Here is a 16,751-nt window from a genome sequence, read left to right as displayed (position 1 = left end):
AAAAGGAATATTGAGAAGTGAAAAAAAGGGATTCTCAGTCTCTTTGTAGTTCACTATAGACACTTGTAAAAATTTACTAGGATAGAATGATGTCACTTTTAATTGCTGAAGACACATAAAGTCTGTATTATTGATCATTTGTTAAGTAGCTTTGTGATAGACACTAAAGACTAAGTCAACATCTTATCTAATGTCATTTTATGATCTCTTTTCTATCTATTTTGACTCTCAATTGAGAGCTAAGTACTATCTAAAAACTAAATTTCCTGACTCTCTTCTTTTAATCAAAGTGAGTTGAAACTAGGTAATCATATTGAAGAGTATTTCTCAGATAACCTGATTTAGGTGGACAGCACTTAATGAAAGTGGTTTAGGATTTGTGGTCTAGAATCCTGGATCTGTTCTATCAACATAGCCTTATCCCAAGTAATTATGAAATGGAGAAATTGCAAATTGTGTACGTGATGCATCTCAATGTTTGGTGTCTTCCTCTCTCATGTGCTGTGTCCTTTACCCTGGACTGCACAGAATGTAGGGGAAAAGGCTGGGCCTCTCCAGACAAGTGTGATTGTATATGATAAGCTCTGGATAATGTATTAACTGGAATAAGACTCGTCACTGTAGTGGTTAGCATTTCATTGCTACAACTCCAAGCCTTGTGCCCAACCATGCATGTAGGACTGAATAAATGTGGGTTGCTTCGCAAAACTGAATGGAACGCAGTGATTTGGGGGACCCCACCCAGGACCACAGTGTGGTAGCTTATTTTTGTAAGCTACTGAGATTCTGCAATTGTTGTTATGATACAACCCACCTTATTCTTGATGGTTGAGAGGAAATAAATTATTTATCTGACGGTTGCCATTATTAAGCATCTGAACCAACACAGGCGGCGTTGTTACATGTACATCAAAACAGCTAACCTTTGTTGTAGCCACACGTGGGTTAGGCATGATCCTGAGTGCTTTAAGCTGTTTAATATTACAACCATAAGGTGTAAGAACAGCTTTTGTTCTTTTATATGGGTGTGGAAATGGAGGTATAGAGATTTCCAGAAGTCTGACCGAATGTACAAAACTCCCAAGTAAATGACAAACCTAAGATTTTAATCTGGACTATTTTTGTTCTAAATGCACTATATTGCTTCTGAAATAATGTCAATTAGTTTTAGGGTTTCTTTCTTTTTGTACCTGTCCTTCACTGAAACAAATAATACTGATTTATTTATGTATATAAAAATGAATGGTATAGGACAAATAAAAAAATCTGGATTTGTATCTCAGAAATACTTGATAAATATCATATTAGTTGTGCACCAATATATGCACTCTGATAAAACAAACTCTATTTTGCTGTGCACAACATACCTAAAGGTAGAGAGGGAGCTTTAAATCAGCTGACAATTACTGTTTCCTGAGCAGGAGAAAGCAGTATTAATCTTCTTCCTAAGAATTCCCCATTAGTTTCTGGCTTAAGGAAAATCTATAATAACCACATTATTCATCATGTGCAGTATGCTTTAATGTTATTTTTATGAGAGGATGGTGATAAATAGCTTAATTAATTCATCTAATTATGAATAGTTGAAAAAAATTCTTTCTTCTAAGCTCTCATTAAAGTGCTAGGACTGGTAGAATGTTTGTAGTTATGAATGCTGTTGTTTTGGTTTACGTTTGAATACATTTGTATGTAGCAGTCCGTCTTGTCACCCACCCCCCCTTCCCGCCCCGGAACTATTTGTTTTGATTCAAGCTTTCTTTTACCCATGCAAGAGGGAAGGATTCAGGCAAGATAGACCTTAGTAAATGGCATGCTTAGTAGACTACAGAGATATGTTTCTTAGGAGTCTCTTTATATTAATTGTTTTAGTTTCAAGAATATCTATCATTTATCTATTTATCTATCTATCTATCTATCTATCTATCTATCTATCTATCTATCTAATCTGTCTCTCAGGACAAGTTGTAGCCTCTATCACTTTTCTACGTTATTCAATCAAAGTTGAGGCAGTTTAGGGCAAGTGAATGATCTAAAAAAAGGTTAAATGTTTTATTTCTGTGTGTAAGAGATGGACCAAAACGAGAAGTAGGCAAGGGGAGTTCATAATACCTTGAAAAGGAAACGCACATGCAATTATTCCCTATGTTGTGGCTGAGTCACTCCTTTCCTCAGTGCTGCTGTGTTATCTCTCAATCATGACAGTCATCACACTATAATTACAACAACAAACAATAGCATAAGCAGTAATTATCCAGCTCATGTTTGGATCAGGCTCCTTGCTAAGCCTGTCCCTTTGTTAGAGCTGACTCACAGGTTCTGTCCGTTCTACCTCCTTCTAGTGTGACTAATGATTTTTAACCTAAAATCTTTAGCACGTATTTCCTAAAAACCACACCTAGCTTGTTACCCTTTGTTCTAGCTAGGCAATAAAGCTTATTATACCCATCTTTATTTTGTCAGTAGACATCTGTTTTGTAAGTTCATGCCCATTGATGCTCTTCTCATACAAATGCTTTAAAAAGTTCTACCAGGTGATAGAACAGCAGCTTCCAATTCAGGTCTAATCATATATGTACACACACACACACACACACACACACACACACACACACCCCACATATGTATGTGTGTAAATCCACACCTCAGGCTCCATCAGTTAAAATGATTCGAAGATGTCATATATGCATATCTACCTCCTTTATCATCTCAGACATCTGAGATCAGTATAAATTACATGCTGATAGTATTTGAAACTTCCACTCAACTTGATTTTCAAATGGCCTATATCCCCTCTCTAAAGCAGTCAGGTATGAAAGCTATGTCTTCTTCATGGGCTTACGCTTTACTCTGAGTCAGTTGGCTCACTCGTTACTCATTATTGAGCTGAGTTTTAAGGCAAGGACATTTTTTTACAATCAATATGTATTTATCTGAGACAGTTGCTCCTGTGTGTTACACAGACTAAGAACTGAGTATACAGTAGAAAAGTAGGCATGAGTATAGTGTTCTCTACCCGTGGGTCGTGACTCCTTTGGGCATGCATAGCAGATATCCTGTATATCAGATTACGATTCAAAACAGGAGCAGAATCTCAGTTATGAAGTAGCAACAAGATAATTTAGTGGTTGCGGGTCACCACAGAGTGAGGAAGTAAGTGTATCAGAGGGTGGCAGCCTTAGGAAGGCTGAGAACAGCCGCTGTAGTATAATAGAGTGCAAGAATTGCAGATCTGGCCTGGTGTTATGTTATTAGGTCTCTTTAAATACAGAAAATATATTAAATGACTAAAGACTATCTCATAGCTCACACCTGTAAAGTTTGCGCTACAGACACTGAGGCAGGAGGATTGCCACAAATTTAAGATTACTCAGGGCTGCAGGACAAGACACTGCCTCAAAAACCAAACACCAAAAGAGAAAAAAAAAATTAAAAAATAATTCTTTTTATATTCCCGTAGAACATATTTGAAATTACTGTATGTTGTGGATTGTCTTACCGTTGCTTAGAGGAAAACCTACATTAATATATAAAAACTTGATTTTAAGAGATATCAATTTTTAAAAAGTTATTTTACATATGGGAGTGCTCTGTCTGCATGTACACTTACATGCCAGAAGAGGGAATCAGATCCCAGTATACATAGTTATGAGCCAGCATGTGGTTGCTGGGAATTGAACTCAGGATCTCTAGAAAAGCAGACAGTACTCTTAACCACTGAGCCATCTCTCGAGCTCCCTGTTTTAATGTTCTTTTCTTTGTAACACATATCTTAATTAGTTTATTTTGTATTTTATGTGCATTGGTGCTTTGCCTGCATGTGTGCCTGAAGGAGGATGTTGGCTCCTCTGGCTGCAATGTGGGTGCTGGGACTTGAACCCTGGTTGTCTGGAATATCAGCCAGTGCTATTAACAGCTGAGCCATCTCTCCAGCCTCTCAAATTGTTTTTATTTTTGTATTATTATTATTTTAAATTTCTAAGCTCTAATATCTTCATGTGTATATAGTAAATTATCTCTAAATATGTGTAATACAAATAATAATTCTATAATTATAGAGCAGATTTCAAAATTTGTAATTATAGACTTATTAGATATAATCTGATAAGGCTTTTTTTTACCTTAGTTTACTTGGCTTATAAAATGATTAATTTAAAAATTCTAATTAATGAAAATTTTAATTATGAATGTTATATATGCTTATTAAGTATCTAAATTATTACAAGGACAATAGTTTCTGGAAATAATAGCATTATTTAATGAAGATCTCTTAAAACTGGCTCTCGAGCTTCTAGTAGGTTCCAGAAGGCAGTGCGTGCAGTTGGGAATGCGGAGCGCACGGATTCGATTCAGCAGGGTCCCGGGCCAGGCTATGGAGCAGGTGAATGAGCTAAAGGAGAAAAGCAGTAAGGCCCTGCGTGCTGGGAACACTGACGTTGCCTTACAGGGCTACTCTGAAGCAATTAAACTAGATCCCCAGAACCATGCACTCTACCGCAATAGGACTGCAGCCTACGCCGAGAAAGGAGACTTCCAGAAGGTCTGTGAGGATGCTTGCAAGACTGTTGATCTGGAACCTGACTGGGGCAAGGGTCAGTCAAGAAAAGCAGCAGCCCTTGAGTTTCCAAACCGATTTGAAGAAGCCAAACGAACCTATGGAGAGGGTTTAAAACATGGAGCCAACAGCCTCCAGTTTAAAGAGGGCTCGCAGAACACAGAGGCCATGTTGTCAGGGAGGGAATCCATGAATCCTTTCAGCTTGCCTAAGCTCTACCAGAAGCTGGAAAACGATCCCAGGCCAAGGACGCTGCTCACTGACCCTACCTAGCGGGGACGCATAGAGTGGGTACAGAACAAGCCTTCAGAGCTGGGCACGGAACTCCGAGATCCCCGGGGTCATGGCTCCTCCAGGTTGATCTGGGCAGTATGGAAGAAGACGAAGAGGCAGCAACACCCTCAACCCCACCGCCTCCCAAAAAGGAGGCCAAGCCAGAACCAATGGAAGAAGATCTTCCAGAGAATGAGAAACAGGCACTGAAAGAAAAGGAGTTGGGTAATGATGCCCACGAGAAGAACGATTCTGCCAAGGCCCTGAAGCACTATGACAGGGCCAAGGAACTGGACCGCACAAATATGACTGACATAACTAGTCAAGCAGCTGCGCACTTTGAGAAGGGGGACTGCAGCAAATGCCGGGGGGCTTGCGAGAAGGCCATTGAAGTGGGCAGAGAGAATCGAGAGGACTACCAACAGATCGCCGAAGCTTATGCCCGCATTGGCAATTCCTATTGCAAAGAAGACAGGTACAAGGATGCTATTTTCTCTACAACAAATCTCTGGCAGCGCACGGAACCCCAGGCGTGCTCAAGAAGTGTCAGCCGACAGAGAAAGTCCTGAAGGAGCAAGAGCGGCTTGCCTTTATCAACCTAGACTTGGCTTTGGAGGAAAAGAGGGGCAATGAATGCTTCCAGAAAGAGGACTGCCCCCAAGCCATGAGGCATTATATGGACGCCATTAAACGGGAACCCAAGAGATGCCAAACTGCACGGCAACCGAGCTGCCTGCTACACTAAGCTCTTGGGAGTTTCAGCTAGCGCTGAAGGACTGTGAGGAGCGCATCCAACTGGAGCCAACCTTTATCAAGGGTCTCACAGAGAGCAGCTGCCCTGGAAGCCGTGAAGGACTACACAAAAGCCGTGGATGTATACCAGAAGGCGCTAGACCTGGATTCCACCTTTAAGGAGGCAGCGGATGGTTATCAACGTTGTATGACGGCATGGTGCAACACATATGACAGCCCTGAGGATGTGACGCGGCGGGCCGTGGCTGACCCTGAGGTGCAGCGGATAATGAGGGACCTAGCCACAAAGGCTCATCCTGAGCAGATGTAAAAGGACCCCGGGCTCTGAGCGAACACTCAGAGAACCCTGTAATGGCACAGAGGATCCAGAAACTGATGGATGTGGGACTGATCGCAATTCGGTGATGACTTGTTTTTCCCCTCTTTCCTTCCCTGATGAGGAAGGCGAGCTGGGACGGTGGCAAGCATCACTGGGCAGGAGCGGGGGAAGAAAGGCCCATCTTTGTATTTATACATGCCTGCAAGGAAAATAGACCCATCCAGCGTCACCACGGGCCCTCCCAGCACACGCATGGTCTCTTCACTGCTGCCCTCAATTCCGAATGTCCTTCCCTGCCCATCCCCACAAGGCCACTCACTGTCTCGGCTGCTCCCCTATAGTTGGTTATTTTTTATTTGGGGGCAGTGGTACATATGAGGAAGGGACAGCACTCTTCCCAATTGAGGGTCCCAGCTGTCTTTACTTGTTGCCCCATGTCCCTTCTCAGTAAAACAAGCCAGTTAGGTGTGGTTATATGCTTAAAAACAAACAAACAAACAAACAAAAAACTGGTTCTCAACCTTCCTAATGGTCTGACCATTTAATATAGTTCCTCATGTTGTTGTGACTCCCAACTATAAAATCATTTTTATTACTACTTCTTGGCTGCAATTTTGCTACTTTAATTAATAATAATGTAAATCTCTGTGTGTTTTTTGATGTTCTTAGCCGACCCCTGTATATGGGTCGTTCACTCCCAAAGGGGTCGTGACCCAGAGGATGAGAACCACTGCCTTATACCATAGGAGTTGATTTCCCATGCCTTTATGTACCTGGGTGTGTGCTGTGAAGGACAGTATGTGTGTTTGTGAGTGTGTATTAAAGTGCTATAGGAGTACTTGCTATGCTATGCTATGCTATAGCATACGCTATGAAAACAACAATATATCCTATTGTTTAATTTCTTAAGATGGTGCAATGTTAAAAATAACTCAGGCAATTTATTTAACTGACCAATGGTCTTACCATACAGACGGCAGATCTAGACTGCAAACTTATCTCTTGTTACATTGCAAGGTGTATCAGGTTCACTTTGTGTCATACTTGAACTTGGGTGATCCTATTTTATCCTTATAATAACAGTGTGTTAATTTTAAAATGAGTCATGTGCACATATATGTGTATACAAACACACACATGCATTTATATTTGTAGGCTTGACATATTTATGAGGGTATTTTTCTTGGTTTTATAATTTACTTGTTCCTTAATTCATTTCCTCCTTCACTTGTACTCTTCCTTTCCTAAGTTAGTCATTCATTAAATATTTATCAAGCACTTTCATGAGCCACGTATTATCCCAGATGCTGGATTAAAAGACAAATAGCGTATAAATTGAATAAACAATCTAATATATCAAGGAAAAAGAATTTTGTTTATAACAAGACTGCTTCACATACGAGCTATTTAATACAAGAACCGTATCACGGGTGATAGGGACTATCTAGCTACTAGTTTGTGAAATTATGGGGAATTAAGTCCATTTTGTTTTATAACCTACTCTTCTATGAATTACCTTTGACTGTCAAAGTGTGAATAATGTACACAGATTCCATTTAGGTGAACGGTGGCTCTGTCCAGACTAATGAGTCTTTCATTAGTCTTCAGGTCATTTTAATTTTATCCTTTTTGGGAGTCTCTCCTTTTTAGGTAGAGGTGCTAGCAAGTAGGGAGGTGAGAAAAGACAAGCAGCAGAAAAAGAGAAAAAAGGGGCATAATGGCCTTGCTTAGCACCAGCTGGATAACAACCTCTTGGATAATTAAGTGGGCTGCACTGTATTCAAGCTTCAAATGATTGACATGCTAATGGAGAGTGTTTCCTTTATGAATGTGGTGTGTGGAGACTTATCGAAGATGTAGCAAAGATTCCTGTCTAATAGGGGGCACTAGAGTTCACGTCAGAGTCAGTCCCTGCTCTCCACACAGCTGTGGAGAATCCACTTCCCCTTGGTGGGGAAGCCTGGTGGCGCTCAGAGGAAGGGTAAGCACCAGGATGAGACCTGATAGGCTGTGATCATATGGTGGGGGAGGAGGTCCCCTTCTGTCACAGACCTAGGAGAGGGGAATAGGGTGAAAGAGGGAGGGAGGGGGAAAGGGGGAAGATATAAGTGAGGGGATAACAATTGAGATGTAATCTGAATAAATTACATTAACCTCTGAAGATCTGAGGATGAAATTAGGAGAAAAGGGCAGAACTTATCTATTTTGCTTAGCACCTTATGTTATAACCAATAATTAATCCAGTTACCTTTGTAACTTCCTATGTAATGTTTATGTCTATGTAAGAGGATATCTCTCTGAGAAGTGGAGGTAGAATGGAAATGTCATGGGGTTTAATTACGAGAGGAGAGGTTTTATAAACATAAGTCTTAGTTGTTACTGCTTAGGTTTGACTTAAATTATATTGACATTGCTTTATTTAGAAGTAATCCTGGTCCAAATTTATATCCTTGCCTTTTTCTTTAACTATAACGTAAATATTATTTTAAATTTTAAGCAGAAAAACACAAGAAATATGAAATGGTGGAAAAACCTACTATGCTTCAGTGCTTCAATATAAAAAATAATTGCTCTCTATCATCTATCTATCTATTATCTATCTATCATCTATCTATCTACCTATCATCATCATCTTTATAAATAGTGTATTTGTATATGTTTATTATCATTCTAATATCCTTTTGCTTTTGCCTTTTACGTTTTTATCTTGAAGAAGCTTTAGATTCAAAAGAAATTTAAAAAATATTACAAATAGGTTGATTGGACCACCACCCTTCCTTCATTGGTAACTTTTTGATAACTATAGTGAATTGTTAAAGCCCAAAGTGATTTGGGGATGAAATCACTTAGTTTTAGACACTTAGAAACTTTCTGTAGATTCACCTGTTCTTTTATTTGCTCATATTTCACATGCATGTGATAAAGCTTGTAGATTTTATGTGTGATTGCAGCATGTTTGCCTCTCTCTGTTGATTCAAGGGTTATGGGAATTATGCAGTTCTTATTATCTGACAGCTAAGTTTTCCACTTCTAATTAATTTTTCTGTCATGAGTTAAGTTTCTATTCCATGGGTTTTATAAGGTACTGATCCATGAGTATAGCTGTATGTCATTAAAAGTCCTTTTTTTTTTTTTTTTTTTTTTTTTGCTATGTTTCTTTAGCAGAAAAAGAGTATTAGATTTTCCTCTAGTGATATGACCTATAAATCATTTCTGCTCATAACCTCTGGCTCTTATAATCTTTATGCCTCCTTTTCCACATAGTCTCCTGAGCCCTGAAGGGAAGGGTTTGATGAAGATATCTCAGTTAGGACTGGAAGGTCACTCTACACGTTGTTAAGTTATGGGCCTTTTTGTTAAATCCCATCTAATGTAGAAATACGTTTCTCTGATGTGAGTTGAGTAAGGCACTGATATAAGGTTAGAGCAGTGTGTCCTTAAGAGTCTTTATTGTTTTTGTTGTTATGTTCCTTTACAACAATAATAGCTTTTCCCTTAGTTCAAGACCTATCTAGTCTCAGGTTCTTGAGCACCTTTGCATGTAAGGTATGTAAAAAAAAAAGTCGGTTATTTCTATAGCCTTTGTGCAACTATTGCAAGAGTATATCTTATAGGAAAGTCACTGTTAGCTTTGTAGCTTAAGATACTGATGATTATCTTTCTCCTTCTGATATTGTGTTGTACAGCTTGCCTTCTAGTGCCATGAATGTGAGTTACTAGGAGTGAAGTTTCCAGTTAGGCACCAGCTTGATTTCTCTGTGTTGGTTGGGGTAGGTAAGTGTTGTCTTCTGCAATAGGGCCTTAACGTCAGGCTGTGGAGAGCAACCAATGGCTTTGTCAGTAGCCTTTGGTACTTGGGGGATTCCATTGACCAATACCTCAACAAGTTGTAACCCATTCTTGACGATGGTGGTTTTTACATTGTGATTTACGATGTCTAGTTGGGATATTGTCTTCCCCTTTACTTGGTGACTATTTAAATCCCTTGAGTATGTGTATATATTTTAGGAGGCTTCTACAGCAGTAGTTTTCATATGGTTTTACAAAAGGCCTTTAGTGTTAGTTGCCTCTCCCCATATTTCCCGCTATACCCATTCCTCCCATGCATCCCTACTTAATCCCCGTATTCTAATTTTTCCTTTATCTCGCCACACACTGTTCTATTTTGCCTTCCTTGAGAAATCCTCTCCTACCCCTTGAAACCTTACTAGGTACATAATCCCTATGGTTATCAAGATTGCAGCATTCGTATCAAAATCTTAATATCTAACATCAACATGTAAAAGAAGATCTACAATATTTCTTTTGGGGGAAGTCTAGGTTACCCCACTCAAATTGATTTGTTTTCTAGCTCCAACTATTTATCTGAATATATCATTTTCCATAACAGCTAAATAATATTCCACTGTGTAAATGTTCCACATTTTCATTACAGAATCATCGGTTTATGAACATCTAGGCTGCTTCTAATTTCAGGCTATTATGAATTCTAGCAGCAGTGAATATGGAGGTTTAGGTATCTTTGTAATAGGATGTAGAGTCACTCAGGTGTGAATATGGTTAAGAGTGGTTTAGATAGGTCTGCTTAGTTCTGTACCCCGTTTTCAATTGGGTTATTTGTCTTCTTGATTTTCAGTGTTTTTCTTGTTCTTTGTAAATTGTAGGTACTAATCCTCTAACAGTTGTATATTTGGTAAAGAAATTTTCCTATTCTTTAGCCTGCCACTTTGCCTGGATGATATGTCCTTTGGCATATGAAGCTTTTCAGTTTGTGAGGTCCCATTTATTAACTGTGAAATCATAGTGTCAGTCAGTTGGTGTTTTGTCCAGAAAGAGTTTTTCCTGTGTCAGGGAGTTAAAAACTATTCCCCCTTTCCTCTTCCATCAGATCCATGGCATTTGTTCTTATTTTGAGGTCATAAATACGTTTGGAGTTGCATTTGTACAGAGAGGTAGACATAGAGTTTGACCAGTGCCATTTGTTGAAGATGCTGCTTTTTCTCCAGTGTATCTTTTGGGCTTCTTTGTTTGAAAAATCAGGCCAGGAGGTATGGGGACTATGTCTTGGTCTGTTTGTAGTTAGATTCCATTAATCAATGTGTCTTTTTTTTTTTTTTTAAAGCTAACATCATTCTGTTTATATTGCTATAGATATGTATCCAGTGATGGTGATACCTCTAGCAGTTCATTTATTATTAAGAATTGTTTTAGCTACCCTGTTTTTGTTGTTTATTGGTGTGTGTGTGTGTGTGTGTGTGTGTGTGTGTGTGTGTATGTGTGTGTGTGTGTGTCCATGTGAAGTGGAAGGTCATGAAGCAGTGTTTAGGAATATTAATGAAATTTGCACTGAGTCTGTAGATGGCCTTTGGTAGGATGGCTGTTTTCATAATATTAGTCCTGGTCATCCATGAGCATGGGAGATTGTTTCATTTTCTGGTGTCTTTAATTTTATTCTTCAATGCCTTAAGCTTTTTTTAAATTTATTTTTAATTTATAAGTTTACTTTAGGTTCAGGTTGTAGCCCCCTTCCTCCTCTTCCCCCATCCCATCCTTAAGTTTTTATTATAAAATGTTTTCAGTTCCTTGTTTACAATTATTTGAAGATTTTTTAAACGTGTTTGTGAATGATAGTGTTTTCCTGATTTCTTTCTCAGTGTATTTGTCATTTGTATATAGCAATGTCAGTGATTTTTGTGTTTTTTTTTTTTTTTTTAATGCTGCTACTTTGCTGAAAGTGTTTATTGGCTGTAGAAATGTCTGGTGGAGTTTTTTCAGTGTTTTTTTTTTGTTTTTTGTTTTCTTTTTCATCTCCTATTTGGATCCTTTTGATCTCCTCCAGTTAATTTTACTGCTGTAGCTAAGGCGTCACTATGTGGGATAGTTTTTTTCTGTTCCCTTTCTTTTTTTTCTTTATTTCATTGTAATTAGTTCTTAGAAGATATCTGAGATAAAGGTACCTATAAGTTGCTTATTAATAGTAAGTTATTTCCCTAAAATTATTATTCAAGATCAATTCTCACAGTCTTTTACAAAGTATTTAACCAGTACAAAAACAGGGAACTCTGAAAGAACAGCTTTTACTGGGCTTAGAACATCTGAACATTCTGCCATGCTTATCTGGCTTTCTTTACTGTAGACAATGAAAGAGTATGGCAGCAAAGCTTCTTGTGAATATTTTCCAATTCTACAATCTTTTTAGGAACAATCACAGAATATTATATAAGGCTCAAGGGAAAGAAACGTCCCTGGGCATTTGAAATTGATAAATATCCTGCTTCCTCTTTAATAACAGCTTGCACTCAGTGTCTCTCTGGACGTCTCTCAGTAGTGGACTGGAAGAGTTAAGGAATGAGTGTTGCCTCTGGGAGCCCTGTGTGTAGAAGAAAGCATCATCAGAATACGGCAGTGTTTTATAACCTTCCTGCATGAGATGATGATATCTAAAGAGACATTTGTTGCCTCCCTTTGAATATTGTGGAAACAATGCATCATCCACATTAGAATTTCTCTGTGAACCATCCTGGGAGCAGGGAAACCCTGAAGACTTGGTTCAGTTATAGTAGGAGCCTGTTCTAAAAAAAAAAAAAAAAAAAAAAAAAAAAAAAAAAAAAAAAAAAAAAAAAAAAAAGATTTCAGAGTTCTGTGTACATGTGAGATCCATTTTACAATTGGTTGGAGACGATTTGATGATGGGTCAGCCATGAGAAAGACCATACCCTGACTGTGGTTGCTTTGTATTAAAACTCAACCTTATATCATGACCCGAAAGATGGAATGACAGGAAGTGTCCCTGGACCTCTCTGTCTCTCTCCCAGTGGACATACTGAATAAGACTCTTGTTTCCATTTGTCTCTGCTACTCCTCTGCCTGACTGGCTTTGATTTCCAGGGCGCTGCCTGACCCTAACAGTTCTACTCCAATTTCCTCATGAGTGGACAAGACCTGAGATAGCAAGGAAGAAAGAAAGACAGCACATTAGTTAGTAGAACATTTATCTCCATCTCCATAATCTGCCCCCTCCTTCACCGCATTTCTCAGGCAGAATATCACAACAACGTGTAGTATTTGAGTTGGGCTACTCTTTGCTGCTGCTGTTATTTTTTTGTTTGTTCGTTTGCTTTTCAGAGCTGAAGACCAAACCCAGGGCCTTGTGCTTGCTAGGCTAGTACTCTACCACTGAGCTAAATCCCCAACCCCTGTTTTTTTTGTTCTTCCTTTTCTTCATTCCCTTCTTCTGCCTTACAGTTCTTACTCTCACTGGGATTAAATGGTGGAAGTCACTTTCCTCCTCTAACAAAATGGGTCATTATTGATGAACAGATCTTACCATCTGACCGCTTTCTATTTGTCTGGATTATTTTGCAATTTCTTACAGAGTGCCATCTAGGAACATTTGTGGCATCACAAGTTGTAGGTCTTTTAAAAAATAACTTGTCCTAGCTTGCAATCTGACCCTCTATGACCTCATGACTTATTCTTTTCTGAGTTAGTGGGGGCAGGGATCTACTGTTCCTAATGTATCACACTTGTTATCATGGAAAGTCTGATGGAAGGAAAAAGTTTGCTTGCCCTTAAGAAAACTACATGTTCATTTAGCGTATAATTTATTTTCATAAATACCTAGTTTAAAACTTAGTTGTATTTCATCTTATTTACTTCTGACCCTTAATATCAAGTTAACTATAATTTGTCTTTTCCATATTCAAGGAAATCTTCCTTTTTCACTTCAACTCTCTGATGTTCCCGTGTTTCCTTGTAGAATGCAAACGAAACATGATGAATCTGTGTCCTCACCTTCTTCTCTAAATTTACTCTCAGGCGTGACTCAAAACCTGAGAATCTTGAGATCATCCATTCATGCCTTTTCTCCTCATTGACTGTGGATTCAGTTCAGATAACAGGTATTGATTTCCCGAAAGCCTTTCTTTCTATTGTTTTTCCTTTCGGATGCATTTCTTACCATTGGCAATCCATTCAGTTTTAGTCTGATACGATCTGGCTGGGGTGTGGATATGTGGGATACCCTTTCATGCCAAGTGGTCTGGTCCATGCTCAGAACTTATGTGAAAGGCTCTGAGGATAGATACTCATGTGAAAAGGGTCAGGGCTGGGATGGTGGATAAAGAATCTCTTTCTCTTTGCACTGGGTTTCTTTGTTAAAAGAATTATCTATCCTTCACAGAGAAGCACTTTCCAAACAATTCCACAGAAACAATGTCCCTAGTGGTTAAAATTAACATAAGGTTATTACCCTGCTGCAAGTAAGCAATTACCCAATTTGGAGGGTTTCCTGGAACAGCCAGTTGATACTGCCCAGTGCCAAGTGCCGGCAATTTAGACGGATGTCACTGTGTGACCAGAGCAACATGATGCTCTCTTCCAAGTGCTTAATGCCCTCCCCACTTGTTTGTGATAGTAAGTAACATTTAGAGCTAGAGAGTCTTTCCATTGACCATCAAACTTTACCTCACGTGACTCTTACGGTGTGGATGTGTCCGAAGAGTACTGCTTGATTTCTGTTCATTCACACTTGTAGGGTTTACTTAAAAAATAAGTGCTGAGCATTGACCATATGTCACAAATGGGCTATCACTGGCTTCTGCTTCTAGGAAGCTAGAGATTACCCAAGTAAACACCCGGATACTGGAATCTGAAAACACGTTCATAGCATTTGCATTCAAGCCAGAAAACATATGTGTTTCTGATTCTAGAAAATTATTTGACCTATTTGAGCTTCCTTCCTCTCTGCAAAATGAGGAAACCATTGTCCGCCTAAAGGGATATTATGTACATTAGATCATTTAATGTGCATATAAATTGTAAAATGCAGAACTTAACACGTAAATAGCATGCCTAGAATGTTTGTATTTCCTCTACTTGTTCACGGTGTGGAAAGGGCATATCAACTTGGCATTTGCAGATCATAAATTCTCTCTCTCTCTTTGATAGCAGCTTTCCTTACTCTTGGAATTCCTTTTGATTTGCCTTCTACACACCCATGTTTTTATTTCAGTATGACTTTCTATGCTAGTCAATAGACCTTTCCAGATCTCATTTCCTTGTGTATCTTGCACGTCTTATATTTACACTGCTCTCCATGAGTTCTTCCTCTAATCCATTTTTGAGCTGCTTTTTCCCTGCTGAAAACCCTTTCTGGGCTTTCTGTTTATAAACAGAGGGCTCAGGCTTTGCAGAGGAGGCTGACCCTTGCCATTCCTGCCCCAGCCCAAGTACTTAAGTTTCAAGCAAGCTCCTTTGCTTCAGCAGCGCTAAAGTGCTAAAGTGCTTGACCTTCCCTAGCAGAACCTGATCTTTGCCCAGTTTATATTCTCACCTCACTTGGCTTTGCCACTAAAAACAACCCACCTCATTAATTTTCAGTCCCTCTCTCCTTAGTATTCCAACTTTCAATTTCTTTTTACTGGAAGCCAGGTAAAAGACTTGTTTACCATGGAGAGATGCCAGACCAGTCAATTTTCTTAAACATCCTAACTGTCGGGGCCTCAGTTTCCACCCTGGTTCCCATCCTGTACCATTCTATCTATGGCCCTAGGGCAACACACTCCATCCTCTATCTAGGATACTCACCCAAAGATCATCAATTTGTATCTGTTATTAAATTCTGTGATTGCTTCCCAATATGATGTCTCTTAAGAACCCAACAGTTCCTACTTTCTTGAAATTTCCTATAACTGTGATGTTCTGTACGTCTTGTCTCATAAATATTAAATAAAATTTTAGCACCACACTTGTGTCCTGTTATCTAAGCAAAGTTGTTATATTCTCCACTCAGTAAGGAGCTAGGGTGGTTGAGGAAACCTGTCTGTGATGCTGAGCCCCTCTGATACAGTAGGTTAGCCTGCATCTACCTGGGCCTGCAGTGAGTATGTAGGAGAGTGAAGTAAAGCAGCCATTACTGACTAGAATGCAGCAGGCTACACGATATGGTTGTACCAAGGCTTGTTCTTATAAAGTAAGATGGTGTTATGGAATCGAGACACAGAGTTATATTCATTCAGTTCAGCTTTCTGTAGCAGGATAAGTGATTGCACAATTAAATGCTATTGCCCATTTATACAAAAGGCAATGCTTTTAGAGCTAGAATTATATAATGTTTTAAAATACTTGAGTAATAAATGGATATTTAAGTAACAAAATATCTTGAAAATTTGGAAATTAGTGATGCTGGGAGATCAGTGGGGACATGGAGCCATGTGACTGCTCTTATTTTAGCTTACTCTTGAACCCAGAGATCAAAATCATGTAGCTTATCAGGGATGCCGTCTCTTCAAAATCTCTTCAAATAACAATTCGTCTGCACTGACTTAGTGCAGTATGTGGAACAATACACACTACTATCTGCTTATTTTTAAGAACAAGGACAAAGTCAAATACAGGATGAACTAAAGCCATTTTTAGGAGATATCAGCTTGAGGTTAGCCAGGGTGAAGAGCAGATGAGTCATTTCCAATCATGATTCCTGTCAAAAGGCTGAGTTCAAGCCTTTGTGCTAGATGTAAGTACAAAGCAGTAGCCAATAAAGACAAAGGAATGCTAGAAAGCTATTCCAGTAGAAGTCAAGAAGAAAATGCTGGAAGGGTGGGCCATTTATTAAGAGCATGGGTTAACTCCTGCAATACCCAGCCTACCTCAAAGAGGATGATGAGCATCAAAGAACCTCCTTATGGAGATGGAGTCAAATGTAGCCAGCCAACCACTGGGAAAAATATCCTTGTTTCTACAACAGACAGAATTCTGCCTGAAAATGGGCAAGCTTGGATGCAGGCAGAGTCGACAGCCAAACTCTGCCAAGACAGGGTAAGCACGTCCTCAAGTTCCTGCCTCACAAATATA

At 39.1% G+C, this 16,751-nt stretch overlaps 1 protein-coding gene and 1 pseudogene across 1 annotated transcript in view; both read left to right on the top strand.

The window, feature by feature from the left end:
• Window positions 1-16,751, top strand: part of Acss3 (acyl-CoA synthetase short chain family member 3) — a 158,378-nt gene that overhangs the window by 9,144 nt on the left and 132,483 nt on the right. The gene's annotated exons all lie outside the window — the stretch shown is intronic.
• Window positions 4,370-6,400, top strand: LOC127212603 (stress-induced-phosphoprotein 1-like; annotated as a pseudogene).

This window comes from Acomys russatus, chromosome 31 (assembly GCF_903995435.1).
Source record: "Acomys russatus chromosome 31, mAcoRus1.1, whole genome shotgun sequence".
NCBI classification, from domain to species: domain Eukaryota; kingdom Metazoa; phylum Chordata; class Mammalia; order Rodentia; family Muridae; genus Acomys; species Acomys russatus.
Note: the sequence above shows the minus strand (reverse complement) of the source record. Positions and strands in the feature narration are given on the sequence as shown.